General features: G+C 55.2%; 1 non-coding gene across 1 annotated transcript; it reads left to right on the forward strand.

The window, feature by feature from the left end:
- The first annotated feature begins 895 nt into the window (after positions 1 to 895).
- On the forward strand, positions 896 to 968 carry TRNAG-CCC. Its single transcript has one exon. It is a non-coding gene; the product is annotated as a tRNA-Gly (tRNA).
- The last annotated feature ends 4,957 nt before the right edge of the window (positions 969 to 5,925 follow it).

A 5,925-nucleotide genomic window follows, 5' to 3' on the forward strand; every position in this document is an offset into this window, starting at 1 on the left:
TGGACTCTTCACCACTGAGCCACCAAGGAAGACCAATAATGAGATATTTCTTAACACTCATCAGACTGCTGGGTAATAGTGTGTGCTTGGTCTCTCGGTCGTGTCCGACTCTTTGCCACCCCATGGACTGTAGCCCGCCAGGCTCCTCTGTCTGTGGGGATTCTCCAGACAAGAATCACTGGAGTGGGTTGCCAAGACCTCCTCCAGGGTATCTTCCCAACCCAGGGATCGAACCCAGGTCTCCCTCATTGCAGGTGGATTCTTCACCATCTGAGCCACCGGGGACGGCCATTAGAGAGCCAGGTAATGCTAAATACTGGCATGAATGTGGGCAGGAGTGACCAGCCCTGATGGAGGGTCGTCTAGCAGGGCTTCATTAAGTGCACAGGTCCCTTCAGACCCGGCAGTATCATCAAAACACTGCCACCCAGGCCCACAAGGGGGCATCCACAGCCACACTGCTCTCGGTGGCAGGCAGAGGGGTACCCTTGGTGACCACGCTGGGATCTGGGTGTACAGTGTAGGTCACTGTGCAAAGTGACCAGCCCGATGGAGACAGGACCATGCTGTTAGATCTTAAAAACAGAGCCCTGCATGGAAAAAGTAAAAAAGAAGTACAGCCCATAGCCCAATTCCACTCAAATAAATTTAAAAAAATCCCCCCAAATAGTGATGTACATTTTAAAAAATTGAGCTAAAATTCACATAACATTACCCATTTTATTATTTTAAATTTAATTTAATGTTATTTTTTGGCCATGCATGTGGGATCTTGGTTCCCAGACCAGGGATTGAACCGGTGCTCCCTGAATTGGAAGCCAGGAATCTTAACCACTGGACCACTGGGAAAGCTCCCCCCTCCATTTACCATTTTAAAATGTGCAGTCCAGGGACTTCCCTGGTGGTTCAGTGGCTAAGACTCTGTGCTCCCAATGCAGGGGGCCCGGGTTCAAACCCTGGTCAGGGAACAAGATCCCATGTGCTGTAACTAAGACCTCATGCAGTCAAATAAATAAATAAATATATATTAAAAAAAAAAAAAAGAAAAAAAAATAAATAAATAAAATGTGCAGTCCAGGTGCATGATGTTGTGCAATCACGCCCTCTTTATAGTTCTGGGACACATCATCCCCCTGAAAGGAAGCCCCCCACCTACTAGGCAGTCACTAGTCCACATTTGTAAGAACACATGTGAAAAAAAGAACCCGCATTAGAAAGATGACCGGGGAGGGCAGGGCTAGGGGGCTGAAAACAACGGAAATGAACCCTCCGTGCTTGAGGGCCAAAAAGAGATTGAAAAAGTAAAATGTAAGGCATCCCTGGTGGTTCAGTTGGTAAAGAATCCTCCTGCCAATGCAGGAGACACAGGGTTGATCCCTGTGTCCGGGAAGATCCCACAAGCCGTGAAGCAACTAAGCCTGTGTGCCACGACTATCGAGTCTGTGCTCTAGAGCCCAGGAGCCGCACGCCCGAGAACCCATGCTCTCCAACAGAAGCCACCGCAGTGAGAAGTCCGACTACTAGAGAGTAGCCCTGCTCACCGTCACTAGGGAAAAGCCCACCCAGCAACAAAGACCCGGCACAGCCAAAATTAAGTAAACGAAAAAATTATAAAATATACATATATATATACAAGCTGGAAGTTCATGTTCCCTCTACTTTAGGGACTCAGGGAGCAAAAACTGTGAAAGAGAGAGACTCGGGGGTCCCAGGGGAGGGTCCCCCATCGCTTCCCGACTCCTGGCACGTGTTGAGAACAGGCTGAAGGTGGTCCTTGGGCTTGGGAGGGAGACGGTGGGGAGGAGGAAGCAGGCAGAGTAAGGCTGGGGCTGAGGGACTGGACGGTAGTAGAGGGGGACCCCTTTTGGGGTGCACGGTGTGGCGCTGTTGGGGTGGAAGCTGGCGGGAAGAGCAGGCTGTGTCGGGCCACACGCCCTGCCGAGCCCTGGGCTCCAGGGCAGAGGAGAAACCCAGACGTGTGGTTTGCCAGAGGTCTGGGCTTTCTTGGATTTGAGACTGTATTTATATGAAACGTCTCACCAAGGTATAAACATTCTGGGCCTTTGCACATGCGGCAAGCTCAGCTGGAATGTGCCCTGCAGGCCCCCCCCGCTCTGTGTCTGCCTGGAACTCCAGCCGCCTCCTGGAGGAGGCTTTCTCTGACTGAGGTCCGACCCCCTGCTGCACACACACACACACACACACACACACACACACGCACGGTGGGAGGCCGCTCTCTCTTGGGAGACCCACAGCCCCTCACAGGCCGGTCACCTGCTGTTTCCACATCAGCCTTCATTCCATCCTCAGCCCTCATCCCATCCTCACTTGGAGGCAAGCGTGTGGGTGAAGCATGGATGTTTAGTTACACTCTCAGGGGCTCACAGCGGAGCGGGGGCTGCCTTGTCAGCACCGAGTCTTTGGGGTTTGAACCATGGGGGTCTGCAGGCCTTGCCTCACCTCTCCTCGGCTACCCCAGGATGGAGGGGTACCCCAGGATGAGCCTGTTCTCTGCCACAGAGTCCAGGGCCAGGACCCGTGATGGGGAAATCTGGCCCCTGGGCAGGGGGCCTTCCCTGTGGGTAGGCGATCGAGACCCCCAGACCCCAGGAGGCAGAGGAGAGACTGGGTGAATCAGGCGCCCACCTCAGGGGGCTCTGGCCCAGGGCACCTCTGTCCATCTCAGCTGCCCCTGGTTGACCAGAAGGAGGGGCGCCAGGGGTAGCCGGCCCAGCATCCCCAAGGCCTGACGGGGGCTGTTGTGCTTGGGGCTCATCAGTGGGGCCACTTCCAGACCCTCTGTGGGCCCGAGACCCCCTCCCCCACAGCTCTGCAGGCTTTGCCTCTGAGTGGGGCTCATCTGGGCCTGTCTGGAGGACCTGGTTTGAGTCCCCCCACCCCCACTTTTGGGAACGTGAGAGAGAGAAGGGAATTTTTTAAATGCATGTACTTTGGTTTTCTGGGCTACCCCCCACCCCCCCGGCTTGCTTGGCAGGGCTGCCCGCCTCGTGCTGTTGACCTTGGCTGTGGGTTTGCGGGGGCTGGAGCTCTCACACCATAAATTCCTGTCTTCTAGGAATCCAGCCTGGGAAAGAAAGGAAACACCGAGGAGAATACTTGATTAACATTTTTCCAATGTGACCACATCACAGAGACGTGTGGCCGGAATTCTCACCCTGGACTGGGCAGGGTGGGACTCGGCTCGTGCCCAGCTGCAGGCAGGGTGAGCTGAGCCAGGGGGCCCTGGAGAGAGGGCTGGAGTGGGGTCTGGGCTGGCATCGCCCCTCGGGGTGGAGGGTTCCTGGACAGGAGCTGGGCCAGGTCGGACAGCTGGAGTCCAGAGCGTCTGGGAGAGCTCACCTTTGTCCTCAGAGGCTCCTGGGCTGCACCCTGAGTTTGGGGTGGACCCCAGGGGTGTGGGGCTCTGGCCATGTTTTAACCATCTGCTCCCCACTCTACGTGGTGATAGTAGAGTCACGTTGCCACGCAAAGTAGGGCTTCCCTGTTGGCTCAGATGGTAAAGAGTCTGCCCGCAATGCGGGAGACCCAGGTTCAATCTCTGGGTTGGGAAGATCCCCTGGAGAAGGAAATGGCGACCCACTCCAGTACTCTTGCCTGGAAAATCCAGTGGACGGAGGAGCCTGGCGGGCTACATTCCATGGGGTCGCAAAGAGTCGGACATGACTGAATGACTAACACTTTCACACTCTCTCTCCCTACTCCAGACAGGACCCTCTCTGGCCCTGGATTGAATCTTGGCCCTAACTCCAGACTCAGACCTGGCTCAGGGTTCACAGTAACCTCTGACCCCAGTCCCAGGCTGATTCTGGGACTGAGTTCTTAAACAGAAATCCTTCAAGTCCTCATCACCGTCCCCAGGCTCTGAGCCTTTATTCGCAGCCTGAGGCTGGTTCCATGGGACCAACATCAACCTGCTGTTTTCAAGCCTCTGGTTGTCTGTCTGCCCTCCTCCTCTCCACCCAGGCAGAAGAGACCCTCTCTACCGAGGTGCCTGGCTCCCCTTCCCTCCACCTGCTCGGCATCTCAGCCCATCCACCACCCTTAGGTTTCCAGCACCTCTCTTTTTATCAGTCCCTTCAATGGCATGTAGACATTCCATTGACAAAATAAAAAGAAAGCCTCCCTTGAACCCCGCGTCCACCTTTGGCTGCCCCTATCTCTCGCCTCCCTGTCACAGCCAAACTCTCCAAAAAGCTGTCTGCACACTTGTTTCCACTCCTCACCTCCCTCTCACTCCTCAGACCACTCCTGTCTGGCTCCCGCCCCCACCGTACTGCCCAAACAGCCCTCGCCGAGGTCAGCGGTGACCCCACAGAACCCAGCCCCAAGGGCAACATCACGGTTTTTTTTTTTCCCCTACTCACCATCTCAGCAGCATTCAGCGCTGCGGACCACCCGCTCCCTAAGACCCTTATCCTTTCTGGCTCCAAGGACCCTACTCTGCCCTCCTTGGTCCAGACAGGCAGTTGTCATCTCTGCTGGCTCTCCCTCAGCACCTGAACTTCAGTCATCGAAACCTGGAATCCTCCTCTTCCCCTAAACTGCTCCCTCTGCAGTGCTCACGGCCCAGCCGCTCAAACCCGAGTCATTTCCCACGCTTGCCCCCTCCTCTCCATCTCAGGTCCAAAGCAGGACCATGCCCTGGGGAATCTGACCTCATGAATCCCTCAATCGTCCACTTGTCTCCTTCTGCCCTGTGACCATCCGCTCACCACCCTGCACTGTCTCGTTACCCCACTCACTCCCACCCCCATCATCGCCACGGCTCCTCACTTGTCTCCACTCACCTGCCATCCTCACATCTCATCACTCCCCAAACCACCCCCATCACCCCACGCCTACCACCTTCCCATCACCTCGGCTCCTTCACCACCACTCCCATTCCCCTCCACACCTTCCTTCCCTCACCTCCCCATCACCACTGCCCTCCTCCAGCATCATCCCCTGCATCTCACCGAGCCGCCTACCACTTTCACCTGCCTCACTGAGATAGCTTTCCAACTCAACTGCCATCAGCCACTCCTGCCCCCTTCTAATCCAGCTTGATCTTTAAAAAATGCCAAGCTCATCCTGTTGCTTGCCTCAAACCCACCAATAGCTTCCCACCACCAGTAAGATAACCTAGGAAATTCTTTCCATGCCCACAGAGCCCTGTGTTATCTGGTTCCGGTCAACTGCACCAGTCCAGCTATCCGGGATGCACCTGAGTGTTCCATGCTGCTCTCTCCATGGAGTCTGCTGTGCCTCAGCTCCCTCCAGCTGTGCCCACGACTGCCATGCTTCCCACCCCTGCTGCCCGCTCCCGTCCTGTACCTGGGTGAAGCCTCCGACCCCAGGATCACTTATATGTCGATGCAGCAACTATTGAAAGAGTGAGAGAGGGGCAAAGGTTGGAGGGAAGTGGGTTTTATGTTCCTTTGAATGCCATCAAAGCATCCTACATTTCATCTGGAAAAATACAGGCTGAACATTAAAAATTTTTTTTTTTTAGAAATTCAAGGCAGGAGGAGAAACGAAATGGAACAAGACCCCATGCGCACTGATGATATGAGCAGCGCTGACTCTGTCAGGCACTGTGCTGAGTGCTTCATGGGCATCGTCTCACTGCAGCGGCACTGGGGCCCGTGTGAGGCAGTCATCAGGTGCCAGCCTCCGCTGCCGCCCCACCTCAGATTTCCATCTGAAGGGACGGCAGCTGGAGGACGTTCCAGTCCTCTCTCCACTCCTGTTTCTCCTCTCCCGGGACACTTGCATCTTCTGCTGTGCTCGGTAGAAACTTTATGAGGGAAGCCTCCGCCTGGGAGAGGGGGAAGAAGGTCTAGGGTGTCTGGCACGAACGATGACTAACGTTTAAGTCTATCCAAGTCAGGGAAGAAGGGTCAGGATGCCCACGGAGGCTTTGTT

Source organism: Cervus elaphus, chromosome 10 (assembly GCF_910594005.1).
Source record: "Cervus elaphus chromosome 10, mCerEla1.1, whole genome shotgun sequence".
Taxonomy (NCBI): domain Eukaryota; kingdom Metazoa; phylum Chordata; class Mammalia; order Artiodactyla; family Cervidae; genus Cervus; species Cervus elaphus.